The 21,406-nt window shown below is 46.2% G+C and overlaps 1 protein-coding gene across 2 annotated transcripts in view; it reads right to left on the reverse strand.

Moving 5' to 3' along the window:
• Positions 1-21,406, reverse strand: part of LOC148041613 (ureide permease 2-like) — a 59,684-nt gene that overhangs the window by 12,248 nt on the left and 26,030 nt on the right. The window lies entirely within an intron of this gene.

A 21,406-nucleotide genomic window follows, 5' to 3' on the forward strand; every position in this document is an offset into this window, starting at 1 on the left:
AGTCCACAAGCCAGTGCATTAGTACATTCACCCAGGTCTGCATTCATGTCATTCTGAGTACATTCGTGTCATATCAATCTGATTACATCTGCAATCTTAGTACATTGGCATCTGGGTCTATGTTAGTACCTTGTTGTGTCAGTACAGTACGCTTACGTCAATGCATTCAGTACATCTTTGCAACACTATAGTGCTAACGACAGGTCTGTCTCACGCCACCTCACGCCACGTACATTCCTGCTCACGACAAGTCTGCCTCATGCCAGAGAGGTCTGACGCCATGCCAGGTACGTCACGTCATGTCACGTCAGGTCCTCATGACACATCTGCAATACAAGCATCCCCGACACGCTAGACACGTACAAGCGTCCTCGACCCGCCAGACACATCCCCGACACGCTAGACACGTCAGATACGTACGCTAGCGTCACGCCTGTCTCGTTTGCATCCGTCCCGTCACGCCCGTCACGTCAGCATCCATCCCGTCATATCCATCATGCCAGCATCACACCCGTCTCGTCAGCATCCGTCATGCCCATCTCGTCAGCATCCGTCACGCCAATCGTTAGACATCAGTCGTCGAGACAAGTACATTCGCGTCAAACATCAATCGTGGAGGGAGAGAGAGAGAGATAGAGGGGTAGGTAGGTTTTCACACTTTTTTATTCTGTTCTAGATGGCACAATATAGAATCTCTATCTATGGGAGAAAACAAAGCGAATGAGAGAGAGAGAGAGAGAGAGAGAGAGAGAGAGAGAGAGAGAGAGAGAGAGAGAGAGCCACTGTAAACGCCCCGAATAACGTAGTATGCTTAACAATTATGATATTCACTTGTTTGGAGATTTAATATAAAAGAGAATGAACACTTAAAGCTGAAAATGAAAATTACTCACAAAATTACAGCCATGAAAATGTAAAAGTAATGGAGACAAGATTGAGGGTTGAAGATGGTCAATCCCCCCCCAAAGGAATGTATTTCTGCTCAACCCAAGTCCCTTAGGGAAGAGCTCAGTTACAATCAACCTGAGAGTGAGAAGAAGTAATTCTCACTCTCACAAGATCATGCAAAGATGTACAAACACACATATATTATCTATTATGCAATGATAAGAACTGATTTCTTTATAGTATGAGAGAAGAAAGAGGGGAAATCAGCCTTTCTCCATCGTTGAACAGTAGTACATGGATAGGGCTTGCTTCTTGTTACTAAAATGGAAGAAAGAGCTTGAGAAGGAGGTGCTGTAATGAATTTACAGGCTTGCTGTCCTGTAAAACAGCAGTGATAGAAGAGGGAATATGGAGGAATTTGATAATGGAGAAGTGGGGGATGATGATGGGGATGGATGGGGTCAGTTTCTGGCTATCTGTGGGCGTTGTACATCAGTTTACAACAAAGAAAAATGATGCTGAATGAAGAAAAACGAGCTCTTATTTATAGGAGAGGGAAGAGCTAGTACAAAAGGGGAAAGTGGAGTAGCACAAGACAAGTGTCCAGCCACATGTCATGAGATGTGACAAGTGGTGGGACACTTGGAAACTTGTGTGACAAGTGTTTTGACACTTGTCTCTTCTCTATGGCCTTCCTTTTTGAGCTGAATACTGTCAAGAATAGAAACAACCAAATTTAGTAAGTACAGTCAAAGTACAGAACTTACTATTTTTAGAATGACATCCCTATTTTTTAGGACTAGCATTTTTAGGCTAATTCGAGGCTCCTAAAATTTAGGGACCTCCTAAAATTTAGGAATCTCCTAAAATTTAGGAACCCCCCCAATATGGGTGTCATATGAAAGCTTTTTCCGTGTACATTGCAAAAACGGTATCAGAATCTTCATGTGACTTTCCTATGCAAAGAAATGTGCATTTCAAGCTTTCAGCCCACACATGCACATTATACAAGCATTTCATGATCCTGCCATCTTGTTGATTGTAACTGTCTGTTCTGGTGGATCTAGCCTACACTTCAAGACATCAATCTTTTCTGTGTGTGAGTCTAACCCTGATATGCGTGAGTTCTGATCACAGGCACCCAATCGGGCCATATAGGTGGAAGTGTGAACTATCTTTTCTCTAACCCACCGCGTGGGTCCACCATTACCTGTGACCACTCATCAGTGGCCAGCTCCAATGCACTTTTCTTTATATCTAATTAGTGGAAAGGAAATAAATTTAATAAATCATTATATAGACAAATTAATGAAAAAGGATACAAATTCTGTTTCTATAGAGTTGTGACAGCCCTCTGGCTTTTATTCAGCTGTCCTCAGCTGAAAACTTCTTGATATGGCTGAAGAATGTTTGGGTAATCCTTCATGAATTTTTCATCTACCCACTGTGCATCTGTTGTGGGTAGATTCTTGAATTTTAGTAAGAATTTTCGTGTCACAAGGCCACTTCTCGTGGTTCGTGTCATCATGTATCTTGTAATCAAGTAAACTTGTACTTTTTTCGTAATTAATACAATTACCTTTTACGAAAGAGAGAGAGAGAGAGAGAGAGAGAGAGAGAGAGAGAGAGAGAGAGAGAGAATGCTGGTTATTGTTTCAAGCCTTGTGTGTGCTGGTTGTGACCCCTAGGTTTGAATTGCTCGATTTTTCCTTGAAGGCCACGGTTTGCTTGATGGCAATACTAGAATTCAGGCCTCTTGGTGGCACATGCTAAAATTTGATCACCTAGTTTCTCTTCCATACTCATTCCTGTCAACTCATTTGGTTAGTTCTTGGTAGCTTGTGCTTCGAAAGAGGGTTGGGCATCCTCGGAGGAGGATCGGTTGTGAGCCAATTCTTTTTTGAATGAGTTTTTGGCTATGTCTAGGCTTCTCTATTGGGAAGACAAACAAGACGCTTGTCCTAGATTTAATCGCATGGATCATTTGGGATTAGTCATTGTTGCTGATGCAACTTTCTTCACAACATGTCCTCATGTCATTCCACACAGTTCATCAGCTTTTTCAAATCCGCCCTGGCTATCACAGCTAGTAGTATATGCTTGCTATCACAAGGACACGAATTTTTTATGCTTTGCTTAGCATTTGATTTTGTTGTCAATCAAATAATAGGTGCATATGTGTTGCGCAAGACCTTTAATTAACAATGATGGGCCAAGGACCTCAAGATGTCAGTGTGAGTGTCAAAGGTAAAAGTTGTAATAAGTTATATTAGTCAAGTACTAAGTGGTCCTTGTTGATAGATTATGGCCTATAATATTTTATTATTTTAATATCAGTGGTGACATTAGGAACCGAGCATTTATTAATTAATTAATGCTAGTTCATGGGCTAAAAAATGCACAAGATTGCTTGGATGACAAATTGGCATAGCCAATTTAATTGTTAGCTAATTCAATTATTTTTGTGAGACAAAATTAATACTTAAATTTATTTTCAGTATTAATATTCTGAAAATTGCTGAAAAATGCATTTAGGAGACTACCACTTCACAAAACTAGCCCATGCAAGTGAGAGAATGGCTATTAGAGGTTGGTGGAGCCTCATCATAGCATTGTGGAGGTTCGAAGAGGAGAGAGAGCTATTGCTGCAATTTTCCAGCCATTGGTGATCAGCCCAGCCATTGCAGGCTGTCAAAGAACTTCCCCCATTTGATTAGGAGGCCATGAGAGGTAGGCAACAGTCTGTGTATGCAGTTTACATACAAGTGATAGCAATTTTGGGGTCCATAAGGGCAGATGACTGCATGTGGGGATCCTATTAATAGTAGATTGCAGTCAATTAGCCATTCACAATAGGGCAGCATTTCAACCAATTTTGGCAATGAAACTCCAAAATTTCTCTCACTCCAGCTTCCTCTCTATTCTTTCAACCACAGCTCCCTTAAGAGATATTAGCCAAATTTTAGTCTCACAAGAATGGAATTGAATAATTTCTGCTATTAAACCCTACTTTACAGCAAAATTAGGTTTACTAGCCACCTTGGGAAGAGTGCTAAAAATTTGGGGCCTTGAGATTCAATAGCTAAAATTTGGGGATTTCATAGATTTTCAAGAGGCTAGCGAGCCAACATTAAGTTTGGGAAAAAATATATCTTGCGAGGAGCAAATTGAAGGCAATCCCCAAGCAAACCAATGGCAAATTGGTTTGAAGGCTTGTTGGTCGCTATGGAAAGCAAGATGTATTCAAGATTGGAGATCAAGTTGAATTTGAGTGTACTTCAAGATGTATTAAAGATTGGAGAGCAAGGTGTATTTAAGATATATTCAACATTGGAGATCAAGTTCGATTTGAGTGTACTTTAACCTTTAGCAATAGAAATTGAAGAAATATCGCAAGGGGTGCTGCTTTTGGGGCCAACTATGTATCGTATGTCCAAGATTAAGAGGTAAAGTGTGTATTTCCAGATTTGTATATTTTATGCTTACTGTAGTGTTAAATCAGGTCATTACCACCCTTTTAGAAAAGGCATGCTAGTTTCATGGTTCCATTGCTAGGATACCATCAATTCCCCTCCACTTGGTGGGTTCGTGGCACTTGATTGCAAGTCACAAGTATTGCTCTAGTGCTAAAATTGTAATCATCTAAGCATTACAACAAGAATGTCTTCATATAGTGAGATGAATCAAGCAGTGATGATGCCTCTCAATCTGAAAATTCACAAAATAGAGGGGCAATGCAATGCCTGATCTTGCACAAGGCACTCAATATGGGCAGCAAGTTGAAAATGTTGGTCTAGACCAAAATGCGGATCCATCTACGTCTCTTAACGCTGAGATCCACAAGAGGGAGAGAAATTTATGAGTAGTCCAAAGATCAGTTGAGGATGGTAGCTGAAATGATTGTGCAATTGGGAAAAGATCCTTGGTTTATACACTTTTTGAACCCCTTAAAAGATGAAACACCCCGGATATGATGTTGCTTAGCGTAAATAGCCCTCAACCTGCTATCACCTACTATTGTGGTCTCTACTAGGCATATTACCAACTCTTGGAGGGTCTCCTGCTGGTTGAAAATGGCTTATCAACTGTTGCAATGGCAATGGCAGCCCCCCTTCCTCTCTCTCTCTCTCTCTCTCTCTCTCTCTCTCTCTCTCTCTCTCTTGTAATGAGTTGTATTATATCACAGACAAAGTACAGAAGAATACAAAAATCAGGGTAGGGTCATTGAGGAGACGACCCAATGATAAGAAACTAAATCATCTCTAACCAAGATATCAAAATGTTGTATAAGATCAAGTTGCTATTGGAGAAGTCCCTTAAGCTTCGCAACATGACGTGGAATGCCCAAGGCAGCATTAAAAAGTAATGCATTCCGAGTGACCCAAATCACCAAAATCTAAAAAAGTGAAATAGAATATTCATATGAGGCTATGTTGGACCGTGATATTTAGCATTATCAAATACCCAATCAAGAAAACGCATCCTAGTCCCCACCACTGCATGCCAAATGTCCGAGAGGAGGGCCCAAATTTTTCAAGCAAAAGGGGTAGGAGATGAATCTTAGACGGGAAGATAGAGCCTCCAAACCAACCACTGCGCATGACCCAACCTCAATAATGAATATCGTGTCTTGCATCCCAGCCTCATACAAAAGGTGACGGCCCTAGTTGATTGCCTGCCAGCAGAAAGCTCCCCATGAGATACATCCAAGGCTGGGTGCTATACAACGGAGGATGCGGCATGCTCCTCTCCACACGAGCTGCGCCGCCTCATACGACCAAAGGCAGTGCTTTGGAGTTTCTAGAGGCTGTTGTGTGCAATGTGTACAACCTCCATCCTTCTGTATCTGGGCAAACCAACTCCCCACCCCCAGGCCTCCATATGCCACCAGCCATAAGAAATACGATACCCTCCTTAGTCTCCAGCTATTCCATAGGCAGCGCCAGAAGGTCTGTCGGAAAGCCTCTGTGATGTTGTGCTCCTCCCAGTAGCTGCTACGCAATAATGCCTAGTCCATGTCCTCCTGCATCAATACGTATTTGCCAATCCTGGCTGTGTACTCTAGAAACCTCGGTGGCTTCTTGGAGACCGCAGTGGTCGGCCATAGCCACTCTCCCGAATCCCACTCGAGCTCATCAAGTGGCCTGCCCTCCCACATCCAAAGGTGCCACTCCCTGAGCTGCTCCCAGAAGACATAGGGGTCTAGCCACCATGTCTTCCCCTGAAGGCCAACCACCCGAATCCTCCTCCATGAAAGGACAACTATCCCCTCATCCTGTTGCCCTCTGTCAAGAGCCACACACCCCCCTCCTGCATGGTGAAGAAAGTCCCATGTGGGGCGCCGCCCACTCTACCTGCCACCTGTAGGGGGATACTTGTTGTTGGTGAAAACCTAGTGGCCCATACTTCCCCGGACTCTACCAGCCCTCGTATTGAGGGGGCAAGCCACTCCTAGGGTATTGCTGTGCCAATCTCCCTTCTCAACTAAACTCCTCTTTGGCAACTTGATGCCTGCTGCAGCACCTCCTCGTCCACCATCCTGTACATCTTTTGCCATATCCTGATGGTACGGGCCGGCCGGCCTCCCAACCAGCCCACTAGATGTGAGGGCGCTCGCCAATCCGTACCCCATCCCGATCTCTAACCTGGGGGTTCCAAATCACCGGCTAGCGGTCTATCTCCTCCTAGCAGCATGGGAGGCTCTGAATTAGGGTCTTACGGAGGCCCTGCCACACACAAAGCAGGCTGCGTAGGAAGGGGAATCTTGGGGGGGGGGGGGGGGGGGCGGTGATCTAGGTCGTCGTGAAGATTCATCTCAAGGACGGCCTCCAATCACCGCCAAGCCTCGGTCTACACTCATGGAGACCCTCTTGCAATAGGACCTTCCAGGTCTGCCCTCCTAGTGTGAGGCCGCAGTCTACTAGCTTGCCCAAGAGGGCCAGACTTTGATACTCTGGATCTATGATCCCAAGCCCTCCCTCTGACCGATACTGGATGATGGTCGCCAACATCACCTTGGTCTGGGAATCCCTGGAATTGTCTGATCCAGCCGAGAGGAAGTTCCACATTGGGCAGCGAAGTTAAACTACACAGGACGAGGAGAAGTACCAACACAAGGCGATGTACCAAGCCGTCGCTAGGAGGACCTGGTTAACCACCAATACTCGGTCTGCTAGGGAAAGGCGAGCAATACTCCAATAGGTCAGCTTCCTCCGAATAGAGTCAAGGACTGGAAGAAACTGCTGGGCGGGAGTGATGTCGAGTCCCACTTGGAACCCCAAGTAACAAACGATCTGCCCTTTGCACACCCATCTAAATTCCAAGTGGACGCCCCACTTCGTACTAGAGTCCAGATCTGCAAGGAAACCAACCGACTTTCGCCATTTGATTTTTGCTCCCGCTACAGTACAGAACACCTTGATGTAAAGAAAAATACCCTAACACAGAAACATAAACAGAAACCGTACGACAAAGCACAGACTGATAAAAAGAGCACAGTTAGGATTAGGGTTAGAGTAACTCAGAGACAATGAACACAGTGAATAAATGAAATGATATGACTACTAATAATACGATACTCATGCAGCAAACACACTATGTAGTGAATGAATATTGAACCTCGAACTCCTGTATCTCTAGGATCAGGGTAGGGGTAATGAGCTGGAGAGTGTGTCGTACTCTGAACGGATCCCGAATCGCAGCAAGGCAACCTCTGGATGTCGAACACCAGCAAACGCGGCAGTGAGAAGCTGGATTTGATGCAAACAACAATGAGGAGAGAGAAAGACTAAAAATGGAGCTTGTAGAAGAGAAAAAGACTAAAAAAGGAGCCTGTAGGAGAGAGAAAGACTGAAAACGCAGGCAGGACAGCTTGCAGGAGAGAGAAAGACTACAGCGACTCCAGACAAGAGAGAGAAAACTGTCAGGGCAGCAGCTGGAGCCTGCAAATGTAGCAGTTTGCTGGCGTGGTAGGCTGTACAACAATAGTGTAGATAAACAACAATCAGTCGCCAGGCAGAAACAACAGCAATCAGCGTGTGGAGGGTTGGAAACACGTGCCAGATTGTAGGGAACAGTGATGGACAGCAAGGGCTGAGATGTCCTCCGTGATCAAGGTGTGGGCAGCAAGCTGGCAGCACCTGAAACTTGCAAAAACGAGATTGTCAAAGAGTGGAGGGCTAGCTGCCAATTTATAGAAAAGTAGGGTTCTAGATCCTCTCCCACTTAAATTTCTCGATCCACTCCCCGTTCTAGGGTTTTGGCTAAAATAAGCCTAAAATAAGCATGTTTTGGGGCTGTTTAAGTGGCTAAGTGCATTTCTTAGTACAACACTCCCTCTCAGGCCCAAAATAGGGCGAGAAAAGTAGGCCAGCCTAAATTTTGATTTACCCCAAGGCGTCCCATCCCAAAGCAGCCAGGGTATCGAACAAAAAGTGCACATCGGCTGCCCAGTGGCCTACCAAGACTACAGAGGCGATGGATATCTTACCAAGGGAGCCGAAGTGATCACCCCAGAGAGATGAGGGCATCGGACCAAGGGTGCTTGTCGGCTATCCAAGGGCCTACCAAGGCCTGCAAAGGTGGATGGAATCAACAATGGATTTTTTTTATTTTTTTTTGAAAAGTGTTTTGAAAATACATAAGTAATACAAGGGCAGTGACCGATTAAGTGACAGATAGGAAAAGATAAAGAGAGTTTTAAACCCAAGTTATTTACAAAACTAACAAGCCAATCCCTCGCACTGACAAGGATAAGTGTCTAAGGATGATAAAAGTGAGTGTATGTGCCAATCATGTGTTGAATATGTGAGAGGCAAAAAAAACAGGGGGCTTAGCAAGACAAGCAAAGCAAGCAAGCAAGCAAGGTAGGGGAACTGCCTTTAGGAGAACTGCCATGTGTTATGCTACGAATATGGTGGATCCTAGAGTCGACCACTCCAAAAGACCGAAAAAGGATAAATGCGCACAGATGCATGTTGACATGAACAGAAAGCCAATGCATAGAGTAATACAAAGGGAGATGCAAGATGTCATGCTCATGCAATATGCTATGCAACGGTGCCACTGGAACAGTGCTCTCGCAAGGGAAGTGTTCACTTGTCTAAGTGCCCTTTTACAATCAGGTCATCTTGATAGTGCGGATGAAGTTACAAATGCCCATAATACAATACAAAAGAATAAGTGAATGTAATGTCTAAAAAATTGTAAGCATCATCACTGTCACGATCAAGAGTAGGAGCCGCCCCCTCTCAAACTGGAAAGGAAAGCAAAAGGGAAGCATCCTCTCCCCGTCAAGCTGAATAAGTAGGGCAGGGTGTACCCAACCCAATCCTAGGTAGCAAGTACTGAAGAACCAGCCGGTTGACCACTTTGGTCAAGATATCTGCAAAATTATCTGATGAAGGCACAAACTCTAGGCGAATAGTGCCTAGCTCAACCTGCTCTCTGGAAAAGTGGAAGTGGACTTCCACGTGCCGTATCCGTGGTGTGATGATCGAATTGCCCACAAGGGCAAAGGCACGCTGGTTGTCGCAGTAGACAATTGTGGAAGAGTCACATGGAAAATGAAGCACCGCTAGTAAACTCCTCAGATAGATAGCGTCGATGGTGCCATCGAAGAGAGCCCGGTACTCAACCTCGGCCATGGAAGCCGCCACCGTCTCTTGCTTACAGCTGGACCAAGTAATGGGAGCCGTGCCCAAGGTAAAGAGGTAGCAGCCAGGGGAACATCGGGTGTCACAATCTCCTGCCCAATCAGAATCAGTGTACCCCTGCAAATATAAACCAGAACCATATGTCAAGCCATAAGAAAAAGTACACCGCAAATAACGCAACACACGAAGACATGCAATCCAATGTAACATCCTAGGTGCTATGAAATACTGATTGAGTATGCTAACTGAGTAAGCTAAATCTGGCCTAATGTGAATTAACCAAAGAAGTTTTCCTACAATAGAACGATAGGTGTGTGCATCGAAGGGCTGTCCTAGGGTATTCCTCTTATCGAAAACAATATCCTGCCTAACGATCACCTGGTTTGTCCGAGGATCGAACAAACGATAGGCTTTTGCTTCAGAGGAATATCCCACAAAAATAAGGAGATCAGCTCGGGGAGTACGCTTATCTATCTTGTCATCAAGCGTGTGTGTGTACACACGATACCCGAAGACTCTGAAATGGGAAATAACAGGCCGAGAGCCAAAAAATGCCTCATACGGGGTCTTCTGAGAAAGAGCCGCAGTCGAGTACCGGTTGAGGATGTACACCAAAGTGTTAATAGCCTCGACCCAAAGGCGCTCAGGAAGCTCTGCTGTGAACAGCATAGAGCGTGCCATTTCCATGACTGTGCGGTTCCTACGCTCTAGGACTCCATTCTGAGAGGGGGAGTTGGTAGAGGTGAGCTAGCGAGAAATGCCATGCTTCTGTAGAAACTCGGAAAACTCGTGGGAGATAAACTCACCACCGCTATCACTCCTCATGCACCCAATACGACGACCAATTTGGTTATGAACCAGCAGTACCCAATCAGAAAAATATGTGAAAGCATCTGACTTATACTTGAGGAAGTACACACACATGTATCGAGAATGATCATCCACTATAAAAAAGAAGTACAGCGCACCGTTCAAAGCAACAATGGATATTGGCCCCACAAAGATTAACGTGAATCAATCTAAGAGGCTCCTCAGCTCTATGTGTAGATTGCTGAGGAAATGGGGTACCGTGCTGCTTCCCAAGCTGACACGCTTTACAGACATCTCGAGCTAGCTTCAAGCGTGGAAGGCCCTCAACCAGCTCATGGCATGACAACTCATAAAGTGAGTCATAACCAAGATGCCCTAAGCGAAAATGCCAAAGACGCTCATTGTGCGTAGGCTCCCGAGATGTGGCTAAGGCTTGGAAGCTATGGAACACAGAGCCTTCGGTGGTCAGCTTGGTCAGAAGTGTGTCATGTGGTATAGGCCAGTAGGCCGTGCCTCACTGCAAGCAATCCCTAAACCAGTCAGAGAGTCAAGGACCTCAACTGTGATTGCTGTAAAGAAAACTGCTCGCCCCAACCGGCAAAGCTGCTGAACAGATAACAAGTTCACCCCAAGCTGAGGGACATGATATACATTGTCCAGCGAAGCCAGATCCGGACCCTTGTCAGTGGCAAAACTGATGCAACCTTGACCCTGAATCTTGACCGAGGAGTTTTTTCCCACACGGACCTGCTTGGCTGTAGGGGCTCGGGTACGGAAAATGTCCTCTATAGGAGTCATGTGATGTATAGCTCCACTGTCCACAACCAAACTAGAGCTGAAGTGCTCGGATATGACGAGTGGGCCTCTACAGTAACCTCGTCACAAGGCAACTCACAAATGTGGACGAGACTCGCATCTAATGTCTCTATGGAGACGATATGGGCCTCTGCAGACCAATCAGACAAGCCCTCTAGAGTTGAGAACGTTGTCGACTGAGATGACTGTGCGGTGGCAGTGTGAGTCTGATCTTTAAACTGCCCCTTGCCATCACTCTATCTCCCTTGCTGGGGGTTGCCCGACCGAGGGGCGGGGGTCTGAGACTTAGGTTTTAGTGTTGTGCCTCATGCCTTTGATCGACACTCATCGTCAAAATGGCCAGCGACAATGTTGACAATACCTATTCTTTTTAGGTACATTCTATCACCCAAGTTTGAGTTCTGACTGAGAGTTTCCTTGAGAATCCCCAGATTGATTTAACTTTTGAGTTTGATTTTGATTTTGAGTAGAGGTTTGGTTTGGTTTGCCCTTCCCTTGTTGCCCTTTCTGAGAATGAGCAAGAAGAGCCCCCTCTAAAGAGAAATTCATATAAAACTGATCGAATAACAGTGCGTAATGCAACATCTGACACTCAAATTCATGGAATGTAGGCATGGTAGACTTTGAAACTATTCCTTCCCTAAAACTGAAGTATTTCTTGGGGAGTTTATTTAGGAACAATGTGACCTGATCGTAAGAGGACTTGGGAGTTCCTGTAGTGGAGAATTCAGTGAGGAGACGCCGATACTCAACCAACTTGACTTTCAAGTCATCCCGGTCAGTGATTTTGAAAAGCTGAAACTCATGGTCAAGATTAATACGACGGGTCCTATCTCGAGCTGCATAGCGGTTAGTCAAGTGTGCCCATCGCTCTAACGCTAAGTCAAAATGCTGAAGCTGAGAATGAAACTCTAGCAATAAACCCTGCATCAGCTCGACAATAGCGAAGGCATTGCTAGCCTTCCATGAGCGGACGACCTGTATGGAACAAATGCGGGATCGGGTTGGGATTCCAACCCCTGCACTAGATCCCATAGGTTTTGTGAATCAAGGACATGTCTCATCAAATTCGACCAAGTAGTAAAGCTTGACCCGTTAAAACGAGCCTTGTCATTAAATGCATTCTTGGTAGAAGATGAGCTAGAACCATGAGATGTCGGATGGGTGGAGTAAGATGATGGTGGAAAAGATGGTGGAGGTGAGAGTGTCTGATAAGAGTAAGAAGGAGGGGGAAGAGGTGGGTAGGCAAAAGTAGGTTGTGAGTGTCCAATGAGTGCCGATTGATGCGGAGGCACTGGCACATGAATATTTCCATAAGGTACCGGTCTAGGTGGAGGCACTGGGACATAGTAGCCTTGTCCAAAGTAAGGCTGGGACACAACATTATGACCAGAAGGTCCACTAGGCAATGCCATGGAGGCAAATTGTGGAGGCAACTGATCCACACTCGGGAGAGACGAGTAGAATACCCAGGCTACAATGATCCCGAAAGTGTGTATGAGGTAGGTGAAACACCACCCGGCTGAGGGAAAGATGAGGTCCTAAAGGATATGCCTATGTTTCCATAACCTCCCGATATGATGTGCGGTGCGACATGAGGTGTCTGAAATGGAAATGTAAATGGTGTAAAGGGAAGTGGTGAAGCAGTGGAAGAATGTGGTGGGATGGGTGGGTGTTGAAAGTGAGGTGTATGAGGTGCAAATTCTTTTTGTTCATTTTTATCATTTAAAGAATGAAAATTAAACTGTGAAGATGATGATACACCATACAATGAAGTGAAAGGAATACCAAATTCATTCTGATTATGTGAAGTAGACGGAAAGAAGGAAGGACAAAAGAAGAGTTACCTTGCTTTTTCTTATAATCCCCGCAACGTGTGTTAACATACAAGAATTGGTCCTCTAGAGGATCTTTTCAGTAGTCAACAGACTGGACTCTTTCTTCCATATGATCTCTACCAATATATTCCAAAACAGAAGAGATAAAAGAAAAAGGCACAAAAGACGAATCAAAAGTACCTTGCACCGGGAAGGATGAAAGAGTCTAAAAAAATGGAACATACTCCGGATCTTGCTCTCCAAGAGGGGGGCCCATCCCTGATGGAGGTCTCAACGGCCCTGCAACATCATCAGACTTATGCGCAACATCTGAAGAGTGAAATCCATGCATACCTTCATTTAGAAGCTTTTCTTGAATGGCAATCATTTGGTCGAGCTCCTCAATCTTCTTTTGTCAATAGACTATGATCAGTTTATATTCCTTAGAGATCAACTTGCCTATCTTTTCTTCCATGTACTCAGATGTTTCTCCCACCATGTCGGAACTTTGTGGAGTAAGCTGATCGGCCCACTCTCACTCCGTTCTCGACATAGGCTGATCTGGAGACTAAATCGGTGTTGATGTGTTCAAAGTCATTTGAACCTACTGTTGTTATTGCTTCTTGCGAAGAGCTTTCAGATCAAAGGCCTAAGTTTCTTAGAGAGTACCAGGCTCTGATACCATGTAAAGAAAAATACCCTAACACAGAAACATAAACAAAAACCGTACAACAAAGCACAGACTGATAAAAAGAACACAGTTAAGGTTAGGGTTAGAGTAAATCAGAGACAATGAACACAGTGAATAAATGAAATGATATGACTAATAATACGATGCTCATGCAACAAACGTACTCTGAATGGATCCCGAATCGCAGCAAGGCAACCTCCAGTGTCGAACACCAGAAAACGCAGCAATGAGAAGCTGGATCTGATGCAGATAGCAGTGAGGAGAGAGAAATACTAAAAACGGAGCCTACAGGAGAGAGAAAGACTAAAAACGCAAGCAAGACAGCTTGCAGGAAAGAGAAAGACTAAAAATGGAGCCTACAAGAGAGAGAAAGACTGAAAATGGAGGTAGGACAGTCTACAAGAGAGAGAAAGACTGCAATGACTGCAAACAAGAGAGAGAAAATTGTCAGGGAAGCAACTGGAGCCTGCAAACACAGCAGTTTGCTGGCGTGGCAGGTTGTACGACAACAGTGCATATGAACAACAATCAGTCTCCAAGCAGAAACAGCAACAATCAGTGTGTGGAGGGCTGGAAACATGCGCCAAATTGTAGGGAACAGTGATGGACAGCAAGGGCTGAGATGTCCTCTGTGACCGGGGTGTGGGCAGCAAGCTGGTAACACTTGAAACCTGCAAAAACGAGATTGTCAAAGAGTGGAGGGCTAGCTGCCAATTTATAGAAAAGTAGGGTTCTAGATCCTCTCCCACTTAACTTTCTCGATCCGCTCCCCGTTTTAGGTTTTGGCTAAAATAAGCCTAAAATAAGCATGTTTTGGGGTTGTTTAAGTGGCTAAGTGCATTTCTTAGCACAACACTTGAGAGCCAGTCTCACTCTCTCCAGCATCAACTCATCGTCCTCTATGTAAAGTGTTGTATCATCTGTATACTTTGAGTTTAACAGCTCCGTCTACTCTCTCGCTGGAAGTCGGAGGCCGCGTAACTCGCTCACACACGACCTGAGGAAGTGAGACATCGCCTCTGCAAAGAGTTAGAACAGGTACAGGGTCAGGGGGGATCCCTGCCGAACTGATCTCTCCAGCTGAAACTCCTCCCCTCGCCTGCCACCTATGAGAACCCTACTGGCAGCCGATTTATAAAGTGCGGAGACCCCACGGATCCATGCCTGGGGGAAGCCCAACCTCACTATGGTGCCCTCTAAGAAGTCCCAATCCACCCTGTCATAGGCTTTCTCGAAATCCAAGAGTAGTACAGCCAATCCCTAACCACTGTGTTGGGCCCACTCGGTCTCCTCAAAGAAGGTGAAGACATTGTCTAGGATGCTCCTATCCTGGACAAAGCTTGTCTGCGTGTCATGAATGATGTCTAGAAGCACAGGGCGAAGTCACCTACCAATCATCTTTGCCAGTGCCTTATAGGCCATTGACAACAAGGTGATCGGTCTCCACTAGGATAGCTCCAACCGGTCTCCCCCTTTGGGAAGGAGATTGATAAGACCTGCTGATAGACTCCTTGATATCCGTCCTGAAGTGAAAATCTCCTGGAAGGCCAGCAATAAGGGGTCCTTCACCACCTCCCAGTAGGTAGTGAAGAAGGCCTTAGAGAGGGCATCCTCTTAGGCATTTCTGCCCGTCCTATGTATGGAAAGCCTCCTCTGGTTTCTTCTCTCTGAAGGGGTCTAGGAGGGAGCGTCCATCTCCTCTCTGACGAGGGACGGGATGTGATCCCAAACCTGCTGTCTACATCGTTGTCCTCTAGCTGAGGCTGTCTCCTGCTAGAAAAGGCGTCTGTAGTAGTTGGTGGCAATCTCCATCACCTCGTCTCAGCTAGAATGAATCCTCCTATACTGATCCCAAAGGCTGCGTATTTGCTCTCTTGAGGTGCGGGGCTGATAACCTTGGAAAAACTCCCTACACATCGTGTCCCCCTTCCGCACCCAGAAGGCTACTGAGGTGTGGAATGAGAACTCCAAGCGCTTGTCCTCTAGGCTAGTGATGACTGCTCGTGCGCACACCTTCTATGCGTGGAGGATGGGGTCCCCTGGTGCCTCCTATAGTAATCTCTGTGTGGTTGCTAGGTCCTGCCGGAGTGCTCTCTCCTCCTCCCAGCTTTGCCGCCTAACCTGTAGGGCTGCCTCTTAGCAGATACTGCTCGACTCGGCTAGGACCTCTGCAACCTCCTCTGCGATCGGGTCCCTCTTGCCCCACTCCCTAGTCCAAATTTGCTCAATCTGTCTCTTCACCTCCTCCCTCCTACAGATCGAGTCAAGGATCTGACAGGATTGTGTGTCTAGGGAATATGCTGGGGGATCAAGTGTCAGGAGAACTGGGCAATGATCGAACAAAGTGGTACCAGCCAATTGCCCTACCTGGCCTCCACGAATCCCCACTCTTCCATATAGAACCTGTCCAACCGCTCCAACAAGGCTCTCCCTAGCCGCCTGTATCTCTAAGAGAAGACCAACGACCTCTCTCTCCTGTGGAAAGCTAGGTCTCTCCAAGCATCGGGTGCTCCTACCACCAATAGGAAGACCTCCCATGCCTCCTGCTCCTCTCTAGCCATGCCTTGGTAGTTTTTGCCTCTACCCTGCTGGTCCTTTAAGGCCTCTAGGTTCTTGAAGTCTCCTCCAACAATCTAGGAGTCCACCTCTAGGAGTCCTGCTGCAATCTCCACCCAAAACCTGCTCCGTACCCAGCCTTAGTAGGGGCATAGACATTGAGGACTCCAAGGCATGAGTCCCCAATATCCAATCTAATCCATAGAACTCTCCCAGTCACGATCGTCCCGTGGTCCTGTACACAGGCGGTGAGGCTCGAGTCAATAGAGGTGCATACGCCTCCCCTCCTGCCATGGACACCGATGGCGTGCTCCCAGTAAGTATGTGAACTGCTCGGGAGTACCTTCCCTACCCACTGTGCCTAGATGCGAGTGAGCTTGTGCTCCTATAGAAGTAAGTTGTGGATCCGTCCGGCAAGGGCAGGCTGTAGCTCCTGCCAAACAATCAACTTCCTGGAACCACGTGCTCCACTATAGTGGAGGCTATTCACATTCCAAGATGCAAGATGTAAACTCATAGAGAAACTTGTGACTGACCGAACAAGCATCTGTTCGGTGTGGAAGCTGTTGACAAAGAGGAGGAGCTATGAGGCATGTGGATACGCTTCGCTGCCGGCCTGGACAGTGAACTCCATTCCCCTATGGTAGCCCTCGGCCGCAGACCATGGGGGTGATGGATGCGCCTGGTGATACCACTATGGCATCTATCAACTAGGCTGAGAGACGAAACTCTACACACTGGTAGAAATGGACTGCTTGTGCTAGGGGCCACTTGATCACATCTATCGGAGCTCTCCACTGCAAAGGAGATCGAAAGATAATGCTCAAGTATGGGACCTCAGTCCCAATCCCGACCCCAGCCCACCAGTTAATGTCCATCATGCAACTTGGCTACTCCGAACAAGCATTTGTTCGGTGTGGAAGCTACTGACGAAGAGGAGGAGCTATGAAGCATGCGAATACACTTCGCTACCGGCCTGGATGGTGAACTCCATTCCCCTATGGTAGCCCTCGGCCGCAGACCATGGGGGTGATGGATGCGCCTGGTGGTACCACCAGGGCATCTATCAACCAGGTTGAGAGGCGAGACTCTGTACACTAGTAGGAATGGATTGCCTGTGCCAGCGGTCACTCGATCACATCCATCGGAGCTCTCCACTGCAGAGGAGCTCGAAAGATAATGCTCACGTATGGGGCTTGGGCCCCAGCCCACCAGTTAATGTCCATCATGCAACTTGGCCCCACTACTGGGAAGAAAGTGCCAGTCCACTTTCTCCCATCCATTGGGAGAAGTGGTCTGCCACTTGGCTCTTCACCTTCTCTATCTGTGTCATCGTCCATTCTCTTGTGTGAGAGGTGTGAAGGAAAAAGACTTTGGTCCATCTAGTGGTGCTAGTAGAGGGACCTTGCCGCTCCTTGACTTGTGTACCACAAAGATTCCCACCTCCAAAGATAGTGGAAACTCTCCGTGCTCCACAACTCTCAGGTAAGACCACGGCCCACTGAAAAAACTCCTATGGTAGTAGCTGCACCAGTCTCGGGAAAGTGTAACAGGCAGCATAGATGGATGAGTTGGTAGTTATGTGGAGAGGCGGAGGGGGGCTAGACTGCCGATGAGTGAAGGATGTCGGTGTATGGGGCTCCTCACCTCCTGCGTGTTGGGGGGGGTGGCAGTTGCCTGTACTAGGTGGGGATCAGGGGGGCTGGTCGGCGGGGATGATGGTGGGGATGGGGAGGATCAAGGGATAGTGGGGTGGTCGAAGGCACATGGCGGGTGTGGGGGGGGGGGGAACCGATAGCTCTAGAGGGGGGGTTTGTGGACTAGGGTCACGAGGGAAACCTTCGAGAGGGGGACAGGGAGGGGATGGGGGATGTGGGCCCTCAGGTGAGGTGGCCAATGACGCCTCCGTGGAGGGTGGATGTGTAGGCCTATGGTCCTACCGGGTGGGGCGAGGGGGGGGGGGGGGGGAGGGGGGGAGGGGCATGGTGCTCTGCCGGGGGGCGACGCTTGCCCTCCTACTCCCTGTTGTCGTGGCTATGTCTGAGGGGTTGGGCGGCAGCCCCCCCTGCCGTCCCCCTCTTTGTCATCTCTGGACCCGTGTAAAGCCATCTGTGTCCACCTGTGGACCTGTCGGCGAGGCCGCCTTAGCTCCAAAGCGCATGCACTTTGCTGCCAGATGCCCAAAGTCATGGAAACGCAGACACTGCTCTGGCTGCCCAATCACAATAACCTACTACCTAAAGGAGTGTCCACCTGCCTCAATCTCTAGAAACTGTGGTATATTCTTTGTCTCTTTTACTAACACCCGTACCTTTGGGACTCCTGCGGCTGTCACTGCGTCTGCGAAAGAGACAGGAAGGACAATGCCGAAGAGCCGTCCAAAGTCTTCAACCAACTGGCGATACTCTATCGCCAGTCTAGGGAAGAGTAGGGTGACCGGGTGTCTGAGGAAACTATTGTAGAGAGCAAATGCCTCCACTGTGAAGCCACTATACCAAGGGACCATGTAGATGATCCCCTTCGTGAAAGCATAGGGTGAACTGGCCACTAACTCACGGGCTGTGTTTGCCGAGGTGAGTCATACCATGAAGATCCCTTGCCCCATGAGAATCGCCTCCATGATCTGCGCTGTGCGAATGCGCAGCGTGAAGTAAAGCCAATCCCAAAGCTCAGCCCCGAATAGAGAGTGTCCTACAACCTAACCGAAGATTGTTGTTTCTTTTAGCTCCAGCTCTGTGGCACGGACTACTAAGAGTTGTTCCTTAGAGAGGACGATGCGCAAGGAATTTGACTTGGAGGCACTCGCAGAATGCACCGGCATCTAACCAAAGGTTTCCATTGCGCATCCCTATTGAGAACCTACCAATCACACTTGTACTGCCGGAGGGGGGAGTGTTGTTGCAAGTGGAGGGAGCAACTGGGGGGGGGAGGTGTGATAGCGATGGCCAGTCGGCAGGGGTGTTGTTCGATAGGGGTTCGATGGCGGGGGCAAGGGCAGCGGCGCGTCGATAGGGAGCAATTTTTCATCTAGTGCAACCACTCTTGTTGTTGGCTGTCCATAAAACAATTTGAATACCATTGGCAATTCATGATCATTCATTGAAAACAAACAACTGATAATCAATCTATTATGATCATATGATGATGCGAATTGATGTATATTGATGCAAATGTATAGTTGTGCATACCAAGTAAAGTGACTAGTACATTGAATAGTGACCTCATGGTGGTACACATATTGTTAGCATAGTATCTTGGATGCATGCTGAATACATGTGAGATTCACTATACACGAGAGCTATCCATCACTAGTAGAGGAGTGGAAGTGCTTGTTACTAGCCTTCATCATACAATAATCAAATATTAATATGAAATAGTGAGAGAACAAAATTGCAAGAGAGAAGAGAAATAGATAAAATTTGCATGACACAAGATCATTGGAAGTACCCACACATCCTCTATATGTGGCTTGAAGATGTGATCCAGCATTTGATGAAATCTGATAAGAGCATTTGTAAGTTCAAAAGGCATGACAAGAAACTCATATAACCCAAAAGATGTCCTAACAACTATCTTAGACACATCCTCTTGTCTAATACAAATCGGATGATACCCACTTTTGAAATCAATACTTTTATTATCAACCTGCATGTTCTCAACATTTTCATTATCAACCTTATTCTTAGTGAAAACCAAGTGCAATGATTTTACCATTATGTGGAATAGTGCTCATTTTGGCATGTGAATCAAACATTGCATGCACATGATGGCATCAAAGCATAGCAAGCAAGACATCACAACCTTCGAGTAGCGCAATGAAAAACTCTTCATTGTTCATATACCTTGAATGTGCAAGTGAAGCTTCCCAAGGAGTGATGTGACAAGCTCTTCATGGCCCTTGCATGTCATAACAACTTTTTCAATGGGTCCCATCTCATCCTCTTTGATGTCTAGATGGGCTGCCATATCTATGGAGATAAAGTTGGCTTATGCCCCATTGTCAAAGAAGATTAATACATATTGATCTCTGATTTTCCCCCATGCTTTGCATAACTCAATAGCATCATTATTTGGTTGACCACTAACAACATCTGACATAAAACCAATCGATGTTTTGGGCTTCTTTCCCTTGGGATCTCCCTAATTTTCTGATTTTCGAGCTTATTGCCTATTGGGATAGTCCTTAGCCATGTGATCATCATGCTCACAAACAAAGCATTCATTTGCAACCTTAATTCCCTACATTGTGCAACTGTTTTCCAACCCTTTCTTTGCTGTTTTGGCCTCTTTTCAGTCCAGTTTTCAGATCTACCTCTTTTCTCAGCCTTTGAAAACTTCTTATTCAACTTCTCATCTCTGTATTGAAACTCGTATCTTCCCATACAGCAATGTATCAATTGTAGCACTTGTTTCTATGTTTTGAGACATGCTAGATATGATGGATTTAATGCAAAAATTCCTAATTCCTTTAGGCAGCCCACATACATACTTTTCCACTTGCTCATGAAGAGAAATCAAATGATAAGAAGTCACTAGCAACAAGGCATCCCAAAACTTCTTATTATATTGTTTCAAATTATTGCACTGCATTATATTCAACTTATTCCAAGTCGTCACAATATCCACCTCAAATATATTAGTCGACCAATTTGAAGCAAACATTTTCTTAAAATGTACCCATACTGATGGTGCTCTACCTTGCATCAAGAGCGTAGACTACCACTGTAATGCATTCCCCTTCAAGAAAGTGGTTGCCTTTCAAATCTTTGAGGATTCAATGAAATTGCCTTCCAAATAAGCTACATCAAAAAACTGAATAAAAGTCGAAGCTTTTAGCCTATCTTGTGCTCCACTAAATGCCTCAAACTTCACTACCTTTGCATCCTCATCATAGTTCTTTGCTACCCCTTGGGGAGTCAAGTTATCATACATTGGCTGCTGCAAAAAGGTAACAATTGCTCCATTTGCATCATGACCAACACTATGTGAAGCATTTGTATAAGTAGCACTCATTCCTTGAGCCCCAAAAGCACCAGGGGATATAGATGCATTATTGTACATACCACTTTGTGCCCTAGGTATCATGTCAATGCTGCCATACATGGGGTTATGCATATTACCAGCTATACCCAGATACATTGGGCCTTGCATACCTTGCATGGGTTGTTGCATAC

The sequence above is a fragment of the Lygodium microphyllum genome, chromosome 1, assembly GCF_053477565.2.
Source record: "Lygodium microphyllum isolate KBCC chromosome 1, Lygodium_microphyllum_v1.1.10, whole genome shotgun sequence".
NCBI classification, from domain to species: Eukaryota; Viridiplantae; Streptophyta; class Polypodiopsida; order Schizaeales; family Lygodiaceae; genus Lygodium; species Lygodium microphyllum.